The sequence below is a fragment of the Nerophis ophidion genome, linkage group LG05 (genome assembly GCF_033978795.1).
Source record: "Nerophis ophidion isolate RoL-2023_Sa linkage group LG05, RoL_Noph_v1.0, whole genome shotgun sequence".
NCBI lineage: Eukaryota > Metazoa > Chordata > Actinopteri > Syngnathiformes > Syngnathidae > Nerophis > Nerophis ophidion.
In genome coordinates this window covers 60,908,563-60,928,192 of record NC_084615.1, presented here as the reverse complement: position 1 = coordinate 60,928,192, position 19,630 = coordinate 60,908,563, and the positions used below count along the sequence as shown (strand labels likewise).

General features: G+C 38.5%; 1 protein-coding gene across 3 annotated transcripts in view; it reads right to left on the bottom strand.

Moving 5' to 3' along the window:
* LOC133553455 (protein phosphatase 3 catalytic subunit alpha-like) overlaps window positions 1–19,630 on the bottom strand; it is a 93,235-nt gene that overhangs the window by 59,748 nt on the left and 13,857 nt on the right. The window contains exon 1 of one of the 3 annotated variants that reach the window (XM_061901672.1): window positions 7,708–7,729. The exons of 1 other annotated variant lie outside the window; for it this stretch is intronic. The gene's annotated coding sequence lies outside the window, so the exon portion shown is untranslated. Of the gene's footprint in view, window positions 1–7,707; window positions 7,730–19,630 lie in introns of those variants that run through there. One more of the 3 variants, XM_061901671.1, reaches the window with a different exon arrangement.

The following is a 19,630-nucleotide window of genomic DNA, read 5'->3' as shown; positions in this document are numbered from 1 at the left end:
TCAATACAACAACAAAGCAATGAAGATGGCAGCTATTGCACACAGGAAAGATCCTGAAAAGGTCTGCGTCAGATGGTCAAAGAAAGACAAAGACGCACAGTCAGAAGGGTTCAATGACAATTAAATCTGCGAGCAGCGATTGATTGAAACTTGTATTAGTAGATTGCACAGTACAGTACATATTCTGTACAATTGACCACTAAATGGTAACACCCGAAAAAGTTTTTCAACTTCTTTAAGTCAGGGTCTACGTTAATCAATTCATGATACAAATATATACTATCAGCATAATACAGTCATCACACAAGTTAATCATCAGAGTATATAAAATAGTATATACATTGAATTATTTAAAATTCAGGGGATGGGATTTGGAGGGCTGGGGGGGTTAGGTTGGGTTGCTATCAGCATATTGCAGTCATCAACAATTATATATCAGCGTTGAGAGGGTTTCGGTACCTCCTTGCAATTCTGTGTTCACGCAAGTTTGCAGGCACACACAACGCATGCTGTCACGTCATTTCCAATGCCAGGACCCACCACCAAAAATTTCAAGAAGATCGGAAAATGCAGAAGGAAGTTACCAGTCTAATATTTTTCCACCACAAGGGGGCGATCTTAGTGTCGATATCAACTAGGAATGCAACGGTATCAAATCTCACGGTGCAGTATTATCCCAGTTTTAGGGCCAGGGTACGATATTATTGTGGTATATGTCCGAAAACAATAAAGGCTTTAAGATATTATAGTGTGTAAAATGGAGTGGCAGGAATGTTTAGGTTAAACACACTTACTGAAGTTGAACAGAAACATATTACTAAAAAATTCTAATCATATTTATTAGTACAAATATACATTTTAAGTGCAAAAAATTGTGCAGGGAGATCCACTGTTTCAAGCAAATTTATTTTTTTTAAATACAGTTGCCTGTCTTTAAAGTGACAATGAAAATCCAGTGTCCAAGAATAATGTTTACTTTAGTGTATATCAACTTTTACTTTCTGACTAGCAGTGTCCTCCACAGTGGACATCTTTGTTAGTCTGGCATATGTTGTTTCTTAGAAAAGGTAACTAAAAACGTAATTTTTAATAATGTAAATACCTCACAGTGATGTTTGGCTTTGCTGGCTTCAAATATATTTTCTGGATGACAGTTTATGAGGTAAAATCTTGTCTAGAGTGTATGCTGCCTTCTGCCCAAGTGAAGCTGGAATAGGCTACATTAAAGAAATAAACAGTACAAAAAAAGATAGACGGACTGAGGATTTATCAGATGTTTTGTCAGTTTTCTCATATTTCCTGCATTGAACAATTCTTTAGGTTGATTACCTATATGCAATGCAATGTGTCGCCTTAGAAACGCTTGAGACAAATGAATGAATGAATGAATGGTTTATTTTGAGCCATGCAAACAAAACAAGAGAATTACATAAAATACAAAAGAAATATATGAATACATTATTTTTACACATACATTGAAAACATTACATGTGACTAATCTTTTGTAGATGTCAAGATTGGCTCAAAACGGAGTGGGAAGAAGTAAACTTATTAGGTCCCACCCCTCAAAAGCATTTATTGCTTTGTAGAATGCGTGTAGACTTTCCTACCTCCGCTAAAGAGGTTATGTTTTCACCAGGGCTTGTTTGTGTGTTTGTTAGAAACATAACTCAAGCAGTCATGAATAGGTTTTGATGACATTTTTCAGGAAATGTCCTAAAAAGTAATTCCTCTCATCGACTACGAACACATTTCGAATCCTGCTTACGGCGTACCAGGCCCCCACCTTGGCACCCCGCGCTGAGCAGAGGATTCTGGGAGACGTAGTTTATTTTCAGACCAGGCCAACACTAAAGCGCCGGGAAAAATCCACACCAGGTTTTGGTTTGCTACCGTCAGGCATCACAGTATTACCGTGACGATTTTGAAACCGAATTTCAGAGGTAGCTACAATACCGTTACACCCCTAAGATCAACATCTAGTCATGATCAGACCCCAACCTAAAAGCCTCATATCAGTTTGGAAGAAGAGCCAACCATCTAAAGTGAACTAATGACGGTTTAATGGTTAATGGCAAGGAGCATGAATTACCATGAATTGATTAACGTGGTCCCCAACTTAAACAAGTTGAAAAACTTATTCAGGTGTTACCATTTACAGGTCAATTGTACAGAATATGTACTGTACTGTGCAATCTACTAATAAAAGTTTCAATCAATCAAAGCCGGTTTCGCCGCCAGTCTCAACCCCTCACAAATGGGTACCAAAGGATACTGGCCCATCCAGCACTTCAGAATGTCAATATCATCGTTTCTACCAATTATGACTAAGATCTTTATTTGTGGAGCAGAGTTAAAAATGTTGAACGTTTTGTATCAACTTTTATAACGCCAATCGAAGTGTGGCGCCATGCCACGCCCATATGCTAATGCAAAGGCAAAATTCCTTCCTAATTTATCATCGCCCATCTGTCTCGTATCTGTCATTTTAACCGCATTCCGTCCCTAGGAGGAGTTTTAAAAAATGACAGACGAAACCAAAATGGACAACTTTGTTTTCTTTCAATTGTAGGTTCTTGAGACTTTTATGTGGGTCTTGTCAAGGTATAGACTTTTCCAGCCATATTCGTAGCAATACGTTAAAAATGGTGGCGGTGGCTAATCTTTTCTCATTTTTGAGGGGGCACTGGAGAGTCATTATGAAAATTTTGTGTTCAGTGGCCACAAGCTAGAACATTTTTTGCCAGATCAAACGCGCCAGCAAAAATTGCTGAGTTTACGTGCGCATTAAGGGCCTCAAAAATTTTGTCAAAGCGAGAGAAAAATCATGTACAAAGGAATTACAATAGGGCTCTTGCAGCCCTTGCTGCTCAGGCCCGAACGAGGCTTGTGTGGACCCCTATGACCGCATGCTGAGAACACTTAACAGTTCCTGGGCTTTAATCTGCTGAACTACTTAGAACCTGACCACCATGGTTAGAAAGCAGATGAAAGCATAGAGAGCGAAGAAGAGTAACAGTTACCATTCACCAGGATAATTCCTAAAAAGATGGTAGATTACACTAGGGGTCAAGGCGTTGAGGGGTTCCGGTTTGGTAACCGCAGGATTAGGTCTCTGCTTTTTGCAGATGATGTGGTCCTGATGGCTTCATCTGACCGGGATCTTCAGCTCTCGCTGGATCGGTTCGCAGCCGAGTGTGAAGCGACCGGAATGAGAATCAGCACCTCCAAGTCCGAGTCCATGGTTCTCGCCCGGAAAAGGGTGGAGTGCCATCTCCGGGTTGGGGAGGAGACCCTGCCCCAAGTGGAGGAGTTCAAGTACCTAGGAGTCTTGTTCACGAGTGAGGGAAGAGTGGATCGTGAGATCGACAGGCGGATCGGTGCGGCGTCTTCAGTAATGCGGACGTTGTACCGATCCGTTGTGGTGAAGAAGGAGCTGAGCCGGAAGGCAAAGCTCTCAATTTACCGGTCGGTCTACGTTCCCATCCTCACCTATGGTCATGAGCTTTGGGTCATGACCGAAAGGATAAGATCACGGGTACAAGCGGCCGAAATGAGTTTCCTCCGCCGTGTGGCGGGGCTCTCCCTTAGAGATAGGGTGAGAAGCTCTGCCATCCGGGAGGAACTCAAAGTAAAGCCGCTGCTCCTCCACATCGAGAGGAGCCAGATGAGGTGGTTCGGGCATCTGGTCAGGATGCCACCCGAACGCCTCCCTAGGGAGGTGTTTAGGGCACGTCCAACTGGTAGGAGGCCACGGGGAAGACCCAGGACACGTTGGGAAGACTATGTCTCCCGGCTGGCCTGGGAACGCCTCGGGATCCCCCGGGAAGAGCTAGACGAAGTGGCTGGGGAGAGGGAAGTCTGGGTTTCCCTGCTTAGGCTGTTGCCCCCGCGACCCGACCTCGGATAAGCGGAAGATGATGGATGGATGGATGGATTACACTAGGGGTGTAACAGTACACAAAAATTTTGGATCGGTACGTACCTTGGTTCAGAGGTCATGGTTCGGTTCATTTTCGGTACAGTAAGAAAACAACAAAATATAATTTTTGGGGTTATTTCTTTTACCAAATTTGCAAAATCTTCCACCAAAAATATTTTTCTTTGTGGAATATTTGATGTGAAGTAATCGGAACCTTGGATAGGTCAATAATTCATAATAACATTGATTTTGATTCAATATTATTTTTTGAGTAATGACAGTTTGAAAGAAAAAAACAGGTTGGTTTCATTAGTCAACGTTGCAACTTTTTCTTAAATTACATTTAGCCTTTAAGCTTTTTTATCTCACTTTTTTATTTTTTTGTTTATTTCAATAGTATTTTTAGAATGTGCCGTGGGCCTTTAAAACATTAGCTGTGGGCCGCAAATGGCCTCCGGTGCACACTTTTGACACCCCTGCTATAGAAAATAAAATATAAAATCTGATAAATTTATGGGTAAAAAGCAGAGCCTGGCGACGCATGCGTGTTTATCATAACTCTCTCACTCTCTCTGTCTCCGCCCCTCCTTCACGAATGCTGCTGCCTGCACAAATTGTCTTGTTTTTAACCCCTTCTTAACCCTGAACGTCCATTGAAAGTACACGCAACCCTAACTTAAAATACTGGACATTTGAGGCACTTAAGAAACTCCACCCGGACAGCTCTGCAGAAGAGGACATGTCCGGTGAAAAGAGGAGGTATAGTCAGTCTAACACACAGCTGCTAGCATGCTGTGTGTTGTGCCTCTGGGTGTAATGTCTACACAACGTGCGGTACGCTACTTAATATGTCCGTGTGGATACTCGTTCGGTTGGAGGGTCTTCCAGCTCTGGCTTTTACATGTTGTCCTGGTCCGTTCGCTGCTAGCATGTGTACTCGTTCGGTACACCTCCGAACCGAACTGAAACCCCCGTACCGAAACGGTTCAATACAAATACACGTACCGTTACACACCTAGATTACACCCATGCATAGTGGTGCTGAAACCAAGCTAGCAAGGTTTCAGAAAGCAAGAAAGTTACAGAGTTTGCCATCAATGTATTGCTTGTAAAGTTTTTAAAAATAGAGTATGGAAGCTGGAAAAATAAGATACTAAAACCAACCATATGACACAAAGAATGACTTTTTTTCACCTCCACAATGTAATTCAAAAATGTGGAAGTTATCAGCACTCCGGTGAATCCTGTCTGATTCCAATCAATGCAGGTCATCAGAATCCGGTAATACACAAACGTATATTTTTGTCTTCATGAAAGAAAGGAATGTATATGTTATGGTTATGGTTTGAGTTTATTCGAACATGCATACAATTACAACATGATACATGTGTTAAACATGGTTGTATTTTTATTAAACACCTTTAACAAAGCACACACTACCTTTTTTTATCACATCCACGGGAGCTCGGATTCTTGTTGTCTCTCCTTCGACTAATGGACAATGTTTTTCGTTAAGTAGAATCACAGCTGACATTCGAAAGTTACCTTGCCGTCTGAGATGTGTTGTATCTGAAATGGCTGCAATCGCTTTCTCTCAAAGTATTCATGTGTGATTTCCACAAGCGTCTGTACATGTAGAAGAAGAATAAACACGGCATGTCTGGATGACTCGACTTAATATTTCCAGTGGTTGGCTCTGAGTTACGAAACCACTTTATTATGAAGCTGGCTGTGGCGCGTTCTTTCTGGCGTCACTTCCTTGCCGTACTCACTTTGTAAACGATCAGTGAGTCCATACAAAGCTAAGTGCCGGAGATTCAAGGAATACATGGTCCACTTACCCGTGTAAAAATTTGTTCGAGAAGGGGCACCTTAAACTCTGGTTTAGTGTGACTGAAACGGGGCTTAGGCCAAATAATTATTTGTTTAGGGGTTAAACGACTCAGTGTAGACATGGCTTAAGACTGAATACAACACCAGAGAACCCAGAGACATCCCAGGATTCAAGTACTGCCAAAACCTTTGAGTCTCCTTTCCATTGCTTCACACCTTTGCACACTAAAACCAGGTTAGCCTAACCAGGTATAGACTGATTATAGTAATATTTGAAATAATAACGTAATAACAGAGAAAGCAGTCATGCTTGTGACTTCACACTGAAAACAGCCGGTGGTCAATGTGTTGTGTGACTAAAATTGATTGTCCAATGATGTACTATACTGGTTGCGTCATGCTGTAATGTTCTGTTGAAAAGACAACACAAGCTAGTGCACACTAAGTCAACACATGCATGCTCCTGCTTTGAAGCAACACAACTTACTTATTTGTAGGTATGAATTTGTGTGTGTAGAGCAGGAGAGTTGTAACTGTGCAAGTGTGAAAATAGGTATGAGAGTGTCAAGCCCCAGCAGAGTCACAGCTCGGATAGAGAAACTATACTTGGAAGCAACCATAAATGTCCCTTCCACCTGTCACAGGAGTTTCATATTTAGATACGAAGCCTCGGTTTTGGACCATAATCTGCAGATTGAGAGAAGAGAGTACGAGCCAACCGGCCAAAAGCCTGAGCTGTCACCTTGTTGTCCAGCGCGACTCTCAAGGCATCAGGGAGTGAAGTTTGCACATGGACTCATGGCAACCCCCTGGCGTAAACACTCTATGTGGTTGTTTAGGGCAGTGGTTCTCAAATGGGGGTAGTACGCGTACCCCTGGGGGTACTTGAAGGTATGCCAATGGGTATGTGAGATTTTTTTTTAAATATTCTAAAAATAGCAACAATTCAAAAATTCTTATAAATATATTTATTGAATAATACTTCAACAAAATATGAATGTAAGTTCAAAAACTGTGAAAAAAAGCGAGATTTTTTTGTGGACATGTTCCATAAATATTGATGTTAAAAATTTATTTTTTTGTGAAGAAATGTCCCCGAAAGGGAATAAGCGGTAGAAAATGGATGGATGGATGTTTAGAATTAAGTTCATGAATCCAGATGGATCTGTAATACAATCCCCAAAGAGGGCACTTTAAGTTGATGATTATGTCTATGTGTACAAATATTTGTTTATAATTGAATCACTTGTTTATTTTTCAACAAGTTTTTAGTTATTTTTATATATTTTTTCCAAATATTTCAAGAAAGACCATTATTTTGCACTTTTGTACAATTTAATAAATCAGAAACTGATGAAATAGTGCTGTATTTTACATCTTTATCTCTTTTTTTTCAACCAAAAATGCTTTAGGGGGTACTTGAATTAAAAAAAAATTTCACAGGGGGTACATCACTGAAAAAAGGTTGCGAACGACTGGTTTTGTTAAGATCCGTACGCGGATTTTCTCATATTGTTGTTGTTTCTGTTCCATTTTCATATGACTCTGCTGTTTAACATGCTTATTTCCTGTTTTTGTTCATTACCATGGTTACTCATCAGTTCACCTGCTGCTCACGGCCCCGCACACCTGCTACAGATAATCACCATCACTTTATAAGCCGTCCTCTTTTGTTTGTTCAGCCCGGGTTCATAATTTGCTTTCACGCAACGAGTTACGCCTGCACTCTGTCACATATGTACATTCTCTCTAGCTTTTCACGCTAAGCCATTTGTTCATTCCAGCTCTCATGCTGTATGTTTTGTTTTACTCTTTTATGTGCCTACGTGCCAGTTTAGTTCTCATTGTTGTATATCCTAGCTTTTATGCTAGCGTCTTTGGTTTGCCTTTTTATTAGCACCAGTGTTTTGTTTCATAGATCCTTTTCGTTAAATACATTGTTTATATCTTACCTTTGCTGTGTTCATTTGTTGACGCACCACGATGCCGAACAGGCGTAACAGGTTTAGGGCCACAGTAGCTGATCATCAACGTAATCGAGGTTCTCTGCAGGTGTTTGCATGTTCTACTTTGATTGACTGAATGACCTCATGGATACAATTATACTGTGACACTGCAGAACTTTTAATCAGCGGTGAGTCAACGTGTCTTTTGTGTTAGTTTTATTACGGTTTGGCAGCCTCTATTCAAAAGCCCATAGAGATAATTGCTCATTTAGCGTCACTTGGAACGCCGTCACCGTGACGGATTTACGGCCATATTTCTATCCATCCACCCATCCATTTTTTACCGCTTATTCCCTTTGGGGGTCGCGAAAACGGCTATATTATTTAAATGTATTTTGTAGCTAAGCCTTTTCCCCAAATATACAATGTCTAAAGAACATTACTTTTTTTCACAGTTTTCTCTATTTATTGTGTTGTGTTTACTGTTTTAATTAATGCCCAAGCATCATTGCAGTTTTGAATTGGCTTTACTGCAATAGCCGATATCGAAAACTTTTATTTTCCGCTTGGACCTATCAACCTACTTTTTACCTTCTTATATAAACTTTGGACATTATCTGGAATATAATCACATGACTACGAAACATATTGGATTGAACTAAATTGTAATTCTCAATGTAGTCTTTTTGTCTATTGTTCATATCTGAATTGTAATGGTTTTGGTTATGATTTTAAGTTTATTTCGAACATGCATACAATTACAATATGATACGTCAGCTATTTCCAGTTTCTCATTACAGCATGTCTGAAACGATGTAGGAAGAAGCAGAGCCTATTTAATTAAATCAATCTGTAACACAACCGTGAATAACTGAATTAATGAGTAGATAAATATTAAATACATAAATAAATAATTAATAAAGTTATCATAAATAAATAGCTAAGTAAGCTATAAATCTCATGAGATGTATTAAGATTATTTTATTTTTCAAATTCAGGATCTTTATCATGGTTCTTCTTTTCTGAGTTTGAACAGTTTCTTAAACTGGGTCATATAAGTACTTTGTTTGACTTATTTGCTTAATCAATTCCATAATTAAATTCCACATTAAAAAATAAAAAATTAAACTGGTTCATATAAGTACTTTGTTTGACTTATTTGCTTAATCAATTCCATAATTAAATTCCACATTTAAAAATAAAAAATTAAACTGGGTCATATAAGTACTTTGTTTGACTTATTTGCTTAATCAATTCCATAATGAAATTCCACATTTAAAAAAAAAGTATCGTACGAGCATACAAATGTTTTGAATTTGATTTTTCTCTAAGGTTATATTTCTCCTCTTTTGTTGGCCCTGCGATGAGGTAGCGACGTGTCCGGGGTGTACACCACCTTCCGCTCGAGTGCAGCTGGGATAGGCTCCAGCACCCCCCCGTTATTCCGAGAGGGAAAAACGGTAGAAAAAGGAAGCATTGATGGACAATCTTGGGTAGCAGGTTACAGTTTGCTTTGTACATAATTTTTGCTTTTCGCAAATGCACTAAATCATTGAATTTAAAAATGTTGATTTAATAAATAGAGGGTTCTCGATAGCCAAAATAAAATGGTATTAATTTAACTGACCTGTTTGTAACATGGTTAGTAAAAGAAGAGTACTTTTGTTATTATTTACCCATGTTTCTGCACAAATTTCGATATGGTCACACAAGCGAGCAGTAGAGAATATGGAGTGATTTTTGGTCTAACACATGTTTGCCTTTATTCATTATTATTTCTTGCAACTTTATGTTGTATATTTTATATAAATGAGATTTCCAGTTGTATCATCTATTATTACAAATAAAAATTTGATTCCCCCTCCTTTCAATGTCTATTTCATCTATTTGTATTTGTTTTTGACTGTCTCTCGTGTAGGGCTGGGCGATATATCGCGGGTTTGTCTCTGTGCGATATAGAAAATGACTATATCGTAATATTCGAGTAGACGTTCTCACGCAGTTGTTTTTAACTGCAGGCATTACACTACTGGCTCTCTTTGCTCTTTCCTGGGTTTCCTTCTCACAGACAAGCAGGCGCACATTCTTACATACGTCACATACTGTCACGTCATACGTCACATACGTACACGCCCTCGACCATTAGAGAAGTAGCGGCGTGGCTCACGTTAGCTGTGATGCTAGCGGTGTGTCGCGAGAGAGAGAAGGTGCGAATCTCGTAACAAATGAAGGAAGAATTAATTCCCGAGAAAAACAGCACAGGGTCCATCGTCTGGCGGTGGTTCGGCTTCAAGCGGGAATATGTCGAATAGACAACTTTAATTTGTCAAGTGTGGGGCACAAACGTTGCTACCAAAAGTAGCATTACTGCTAATATGTAGCATCATTTGAAAAGTCACCTGCTAATAACTTTGATAAATACAGTTTTGGTAAATTGACTTAGTTGTGATTTCCTTCTCTGCATGAAAGTTTAAAAGTAGCATGTATTAGTGCAGTATGAAGAAGAATGTTTCAATGTAGACACATCGAATCACCATATTGCTGTGATTATATGTATTCAGTGTTCATTCAAGGCTGAGGCAAGATACAGAGAAATTTATTGTATATCGCGATATGGCCTGAAAATATCGCGGTATTAAAAAAAGGCAATATCGCCCAGCCCTACTCTTGTGCATTATTTTAGTTTACTATCTATTGCATTGCTGCGATGAGGCGGCGACTTGTCCAGGGTGTACCCCGCCTTCCGCCCGATTGTAGTTAAGATAGGCGCCAGCGCCCCCCACGAACCCAAAAGGGAATAAGCGGTAGAAAATGGATGGATGGAGGGATCTATTGCATGGATAATCTCTTCCGTTATTTTGATTAATGCCATTAATGTTAGGATATTGGCGAGTAAATACAAATCCATACATCCATCCATTTTCTACCGCTTATTCCCTTTTGGGGTCGCGGGGGGCGCTGGCGCCTATCTCAGCTACAATTGGGCGGAAGGCGGGGTACAACCTGGACAAGTCACCACCTTCCCGCTGCTCCCCTACCTCCCAGAGGGTGATCAAGGGTGATGGGTCAAATGCAGAGAATAATTTCGCCACACCTAGTGTGTGTGTGACAAACATTAGAAAAAAAAATATATATATATATATACACACATATCTACATATTTACAGTATATATGTATATATACATATATATATGTATACAGTATATATAATATATATATACAGTATATATATACACATATATACACACATATCTACATATATACAGTATATATATACAGTATATATACTATATATATATATACAGTATATATATATATATATACACAGTATATATGTATAGTATATATAAAGCCTTTCTCCTCTTAGCACATTATATATCAATATACATAAATATATATATATATATATATATATATATATCAATATATATCAAAAAATATAGAGAGATATATATACACACTGTATTTATTGTATATATAGACATATATATCTATATATATTCAGTATATATATATATATGTGTATATATAAATATATATATACATATATATATATATATATCAATATATACAAAAAAATATAGAGAGATATATATATACACACTGTATTTATTGTATATATAGACATATATATCTATCCATATATATTCAGTATATATATATATATGTGTATATATAAATATATATATACATATATATATATATATACATATATATTTATATATATGTATATAAATGTATATATACACACGCACATATATATATATATATATATATTTATATCTATATAGTTATTATACATATATCTGTTTGTATGTATTTGTATATATATATATATATATATATATATATATATATATATATACACGTGTGTATATATATACGTATATATATATATACAAATACATCCAAACATATATATGTATAATAACTATATATATATATATATATATATATATATATATATATATATATATATATATATATATATATATATATATATATATATATATAAAAGTGTGCGTGCGTGCGTGTGTGCGTGTGTGCGTGTGTGCGGGTGTGTGTGTGTGTGTGTGTGTGTGTATAATGGACAAAACAATGGTTTAGTACCAGCCCTTTTTTTCGACTGATTATTATTGGGTCATGTCTGCACATATGGATTCAGAGATGGCATCTATAATTTCTAAATGTCTGCAGGGCTGCTTATCACAGTCCATGCATTTGGACAACAACTCTGTTAGGCTTGTCGGGTTTTTTCTTCATCCCTTTGTAGTTTTGAGGTATTTTTTAGCTTTTCTTTGCATTTTAACACTGTTTTTATACTGTCCTTCATGCCGTGTATTGCAGTGACTTGTTGGCGGCATTTTTTGTAGATTAGCCTACTGTTGATGGTCCCTGTCAGATTGTTTTAAATCCAAACAAATCCTTTTATTGGCATTCAATTTTTGGTTTAGCTTACGTTGTGGTCTTTGTTTTTGAAATGTTGTTAACATTCATGCTCTCACCAGCTTTCACCATAAAGTTCCATTAGTGATGTAAAATGCTCCTGCAAAGCAGCAGCAATGCTGCAGCTACACTACATTGGTTAGAATAACGTTGCCAATATTAGGACCTTTTTTTTTGTTTGTACTAAATTGTATGTCGTAATATAGCACATACCTAGTTTTGGCCTTTCATACACACGGTAATTCCATTCTGGAAGGTGAGCATTAGCTTTAAAGATTAGACTCCAGACTGGAAAAGCCTGATAACTCTATTTTGTCATTCTCGCCTTGGCTCCTCTCCTGTAATTGTTTAGGCATCTATAAACTATAAAGTCCGCATATATGAAAACATGAATATAGTGTTTCATTAATTAAGACAAAAGATAATTTTTTGAAAATACAGTTTATATACAATTACACATTCTTACAAATATATATTTATTAGCGCTGTCAAAATTAACGTGTTAACTCATGTGACAAATCACAAAAAATATTACAATAATCATGGATATACTGTATGCTGATTAATCACGCCATTTATTTTGGACATATGTGCTCATTTACCTTAGCTTTGGATGGATACCTGAAAGGCTGAAGTTTGTAATTTGTTCAGTGATCAGGTCAATGCATAGGTCAAATTAAACAGATTACTCATGATTAATCACAGGTTATCACAGCGAGAAGGTTCCTGGTTAGATTCCCGGTCTCAAAGTCTTTCTGTGTGAAGTTTGCATGTTCTCCCCGTGACTGCATGGGTTCTCTCCGGGTACTCCGGCTTCCTCCCACCTCCAAAGACATGCACCTGGGGATAGGTTGATTGGCAACACTAAATTGGCCCTAGCGTGTGAATGTGAGTGTGAATGTTGTCTGTCTATCTGTGTTGGCCCAGCGATGAGGTAGCGACTTGTCCAGGGTGTACTTTACCTTCCGCCCCTACCCTGAGACGGACAAGCAGTAGAAAATGGACGGGATGGAAGACTCTAAAAATGCGTGGACTTTTATTGTCAGAATGTCATACAAAAACATTATAAAATGTTTTACTTGAATGCACGTCATTTATTTGCTCAAAACTGAGTTACAGTTTGAGCTAAAGTCAGGATGTTTTTTTAAAGTGAAATTTTCCAGCAGCACAACAGTCTGAGTCTCCTCACTCATGTTTGCACTGACGTGTGCATTGAGCTGATACCCAACCTTATTAAACTAAAGGAGCATGTATGGTAAAAATAAAGTGCGTTATTAATCTGTGTACATACATGTTTAATGTGATGAGTTTGTGTTAATTCGTTAAAAAAAATAAAAATTTAAATGTATCTTTTTTTTTTTTTTTACAAAAACTAAACTACGGTATTCAATCCAATCCAATCCACTTTATTTATATAGCACATTTAAACAACAATAACGTTTCCAAAGTGCTGCACAGCCTTGTTAAAAACAATATTATGCTCCACCAATGACTGAATAAAACAAAAAATGAATAAAAATAAAACCCAATAAAAACAATATAAAAACAAATATGAAGATTTTGCATAATATGATTAAAAACTCAGTACATAGAACAAATCTGATTGACAACCAGTATCTCGTCAAGTAAAATGTGCTGGTTTAAGTAAGTTTGATTTAGGAATGTGTGTGTGTGGGAATTATATTTATATAGCGCTTTTCTCAAGTGACTCAAAGCGCTTTACATAGTGACACCCAATATCTAAGTTACATTTAAACCAGTGTGGGTGGCACTGGGAGCAGGTGGGTAAAGTGTCTTGCCCAAGGACACAACGGCAGTAACTAGGATGGCACAAGCGGGAATCGAACCTGCAACTCTCAAGTTGCTGGTGTGTAATTAACTTGTGTGCTTACTTGTTATCTTAATAATACCACCTTAACATTCGACTACAAAACAATTACACAAAGCGATTAGGTAAAGTACCTGGGTATTATCTTCGACCCAACTCTCTCATTTGAGTCACACATTAAGAATGTTACAATAACAGCCTTCTTTCATCGCCGTAATGTCGCTAAAATTCGCCCCATTTTGTCCACCACTGACGCTGAGATCATTATATCATGCGTTCGTTACGTCTCATCTCGATTACTGTAACGTATTATTTACAGGTCTCCCTATGTCTAGCATTAAAAGATTACAGTTGGTTCAAAATGCAGCTGTTAGACTTTTGACAAGAACCAGAAAGTTTGATCATATTAGGCCTACACTCGCTCACTTGCACTGGCTTCCTGTGCACTTAAGATGTGACTTTAAGGTTTTACTACTTACGTTTAAAATACTACATGGTCTAGCTCCATACTATCTTGCTGATTGTATTGTACCATATGTCCAGGCAACAAATCTGCGTTCAAAGAACTCTGGCTTATTAGTGATTCCCAGAGCCCAAAAAATATCTGCGGTACTCTGGAATGCCCTACCAGTAACAGTTAGGGATGCTATACTTCAGTAGAAGTATTTAAGTCCCATCTTAAAACTAATTTTTTGAATACTCCAGCCTTTAAACAGCCCCCTTTTTAGACCAATTGATCTGCCGTTTCTTTTTTCTGCTCTGCTCCCCTCTCCTGCGTGGAGAGGTTATTATCGGGTGATCACGGATCAGCCTCAACGTAGGAAGCGCTAACTGTTCCAAGTCGGGACACATGTTGGACCACGATGGACCACTCCTCTTAGCATCAGTTGATGACATCTCTGCATTGCTGACTTGTCTCGGTTCTAGAGGATCCCCTGCCGGCCCTACTGTGGATTGGACTCTAACATCATTAACCGTATCCACTTAGCATCCATTGCACTGGTCACCCAAGGGGGGGTCTCCAAGGCCACGGTCCCTTCCAGGGTTTCATGTTCCCATTGGGTTGAGTTTTTTCTTGCCCTGATGTGGGATCTGAGACATCTGTGATTAAGGGCTATACAAGTAAACTTTCAATGACTGATCATTTAAATTTCCATTTTGTGTCTGTGCCCCAATCAAAACTGTTACTTTTATTTCGCAGATTGATTAGACAGGCAGGTAGAGGTTGTGACCATGTGGTTTTCTAAGTATGCATGTGACATTTTGTAAATAGTATAAACATTTCATTTTAAAACTGTTGTTTTCCAGTTTATAACAACGGCCTTGATCACGTTTAGCTTCCTACACAATCGACTCTTTTATTGTTTACGTCCTCCGGCACACTCTCCACAGCCAAACTCCCTTGTGTGGAATTTATGAAGTGAAGTGGCGAAGCCGCCAGCTCTGCCAAAAATGTCACGAGCCTGAGCATACATCTATGACATGGCTTTCAACCAAAGCCCCTAAATTCATTTGGGCCGGCCTAATACCCTAACTGGAGCAGAATCTGATCAGAATCCGTCCGCCCATTATTGAGGGCACCATTCATAATGGCTCAAAACAATTACGGGGCTATTTCATCAGTTTTTACGACACAGAGGCACTGTTCGCACTGCTGCGGGATGGCGGGAGTGACAGGAACAGAGGACATGACGGAAGATATTGTTGTGTCCTACAAACAGGTGGAGAAGATACCAAGTAGAGAAGTGGATGGAAATGATGACTTCATTGTGACGGGTACAGAATGGAGAGTGGCAGTGTGCGCGACGCTAGATGTAGGTTGTCTTTATACCATGATCACACACATTTCATTCTGTTGTTGGGCTCCGCATGAATAAATGAAGCTGGAAGAAGTGGAGGATGAAAGAATGAGAGCAAGTCTTTAAAAGAAAGGAGTAGCACAAACTGAGGACTGATAGTTGTGATTTTGTGCTAATGTTTATCTGCTGACAGAAGCATGGGTATTGGAAGGTGGTGGTGCAAAGATGCGTTTGAAGTCATTCAATTAATGCACACTACACACATGAAGAGCCATCTGTGTACACTAAAAGACACACAACAGCACATCTCCCAACAGCCTGCCCTCGTTAGACAATCTCTCCCTCTCTCTCCCCGGAGTGCCTTCACTATAAACAGACAGTGCCCTGCCGCCCTCCTCGCTGGGCACACACAGACCTGTCAAGGTGGGACCCCCTGCTCGTGAGACGACACACAAATCGAACACACTTATCCTAAAATGCAGCTCACACAAGGCCTTGGGGCAGCCATGAGGGGACGGGAACATGTTGCACTAAAAGGAAATGTGCCCAGAGTGCCCCAAGCCATGCTAGAAGTGGTGCGTTTGTGCATGCATGAATACATACATGCATGTGTGCATATTAGATACGGCCATCAGTCAGCTTTGGTGAACTGATACGCCTAAGAGTACTCTTACATTGACATGAAACCACTCACTCTTTGTAGGACTACTTTCTGAAAGTGACGCTGGGTGTTCTGTAATGAACACATGAATTAGGAACTGTTTGATTAGTTGTTATGACTATATTGTAGTGTAGTGTACACATCAGGGGTGTCAAACGTACGGCCCGCAGGATGAGTTTGCTAAGTACAAAAATGAGCTGAAATTTTTGAATGAAAGAAACTGCTGTTCTAAATGTGTCCACTAGATGTCGCAATAGCAATTCTGTGTATCTTCGTAGATGATGCTACATATGTAAAATAAAATAAATAAACCACATGATGTTAGTGCACCAGTCGAGAAAAATAAGCAAACTACATATATAAAGTCATGTAATTTGATTTTGATATTTATATATCTTGATAGATGGAAAATGAACACCAATTAATTGACTGATTTTACCATGAATTGATTAACGTGGACCCCAACTTAAACAAGTTGAAAAACTTATTCGGGGGTTACCATTTAGTAGTCAATTGTACGGAATATGTACTGAACTGTGCAATCTACTAATAAAAGTATCAATCAATCAATCAATCAATGAACATTATCATAATTTATTCGGTAAGTATTAATCACGACAAATAAAAATATAATACTATTAACCGCAACATGAAAGTGTAAAAAAAACCCAACAACACCATTATGATTTGTACATTTTCAGAATGTCCTTGTTCTATTTTTAAACAAAGAAAACAATCGGAAGTAATCTTTTCTATTGAACTTATCGTGCCATGATTTTACCAGTCTGGCCCACTTGGGAGTAGATTTTTCTCAATGTGGCCCCTGATTTAAAATGAGTTTGACACCCCTGGTATACATACAACTGCTATATTTTCCAAACTTTATAAGCCACACCCCCTAAATTTTAGAATTTTAGAATTTTTTTTTTCAGATTTTAGCCACACCAGACTGTAAGCTGCATATATATACCGGTACATTGTCAAATTAGATATTTATATATTTAGTGATTTTGTAAATGTTTATGTGCATACCTTAATAAACAGTGCCTGTAACACGGCAGTAAAACAGCCGGTTCAAAAGAACACAAAAGCCATTGATGTCGTTATTCATCCTTAATGAAATGAATAAGATTTTCTCCCTTTTTAACAATGTTCAAGAAGTACTTCTTCTTGGTGAGTTTTAAAAACTTTGAGTTTGAACTGTTTCTTAAAGTGGATCATTTTTGTACATTGTTTGATTTCTTTGCTTTATCCATTCCATAATATAGCCGTTAGTGGGGGAAAAAAATCCTTATATTAGTTGCACCTTTGTATAATCGGCAGGGTTCAAAGCTTGGGGAAAAAAGTAGCAGTTTATTGTTCGGAAAATACGGTAGTTAGTTGGTTAGCAGGCCACTTTTTGGTTCTTGAAGGATAACAAACAATGCTGATGCCACTAGAATTTTAAGAGCTGGACAGCTTCATTGGCGCCTTGCAGCCTTTTTTACACAGAGATCCTGCCACAATACTGAAGACGGTGCAACTGGAAAAAAAAGGGCATATCCGAAAGACTCCTTTCTGCTTCTTTACATTTCAACTGAAAAAAAAAGGGCATATCCGAAAGACTCCTTTCTGCTCCTTTTCATTTCCAGTGTTTTTTGATCATTGCATTTTTTTCGCATCTTATGTCTGTGCTTTTACATAGCGTCAAAGCATAGCAAATACCCAGAGAGGTGACGACCAAGACAGTAATATTGACTTTAAAACAAGTTTTCTCCATTCACTTTTACACAGGCAGTGTCTTCCCTACTCTTTAAACAGAACAGATCATGTAGCAGGCAGTTTAAAAGTCTCTCAGATGTCAACACACCCTATGTCTGCACCTTTTGTAAATATAATCGCCTAAATTTTAATGGTTTATTACTTGGCCCATGCACAACCCCTCTAAAAAATTGTGTATTATTTTGTATAAACCTTGTACCTATTGTTCTACTGTCAACGTGACTGATGTCCACATCAAAGCAAAACAACATACTAATATACAGTACATAGTTTACACAGTAAACAATAGGATTGTGCCGATCAGTATCAGTCCATTTTTGTGAAAAAGTGTGTGATCTTCACAGCCAATGAATGCCTTTTAATGCCAATAACAAACACAGATGCCTTCTGGGTGACACTATTTATTTTCAGTCCGCCTGCTGACAAGCAGCTAACAGCTAATTATGTATCTCCATACACAGTGTGGAGCTGCTTCTCTAAATTAATTAATAATTTCCATTTGGTCAAATAAACTGCATTGCTTAGTATCTCAGAGGGGACTTATTGTAAAAAAAAAAAAAAAAACTACTTTTAATACCTATTGGTACTTGATTTTGTGTACTTGGATCTGCATTAGCTCCAACTATTTGAAAGCAAACTATAGAGGCATAGCAGAAATATTCATAAAACTATCTTGCCTTCCTTCATACTGTGGAGGTTGCCCTCCAGGGGGTTCTTCGGACCACTAAGCACCGACATGATAGCCCGGTTCAGGTTCACAATACAGTTTTATTTGACAATAAAGTCTGTGGCTTGCTTTTCAGCAATTGTCTTTTGTGTCCGTATCAGGCTCGCTCTCGCTCTTACTCCAGCTCCCATCCAGCTCCAACAACTCTTTCCTTCCGGCTGCTGCCTTTTAACAGAGCGACAGGTTATTAGACAACCGGCACAGGTGGGCCATCTACGCACTTGTCCCTGAGTTTGAGGCCAGTCCTGGCACACCCCGTTCGCTGCAGACCCGCAGGTCACGCCCGCTCACCCCTCACATACTTTCTCCAAAAAAGCCGTTTGGAAAATGCCTAATTTGTGATGTTTTTCCCTTTGGTGGCGTTAGAGGATATCTAGATATATGGTAAAGTTTAACCTGGAGAGCTTTGCGCAAGACCGCCATTACAGTCTGACTGTGTTGTCAATAATTTCCTTCTTTTTCTCTATCCTCATGTGAGTCCTACCGGCTCGTACATGCACACGGATCCTCCGTTGTTGTCATTTATAATACAAAGTTGTAGTAGTTCTAAATTATATCTATCAGTAGACTCAATATGGCAGCGCTAAAAACTATAACATAGCTGACAGGGAGAACACGAGATCAAAGTGGAAGCACGTAAATAAGACCGCACACAAAAGGCACATCCTGAAGAGACGGCCAGAAGGGACTTGAAGATCGTCTGTAA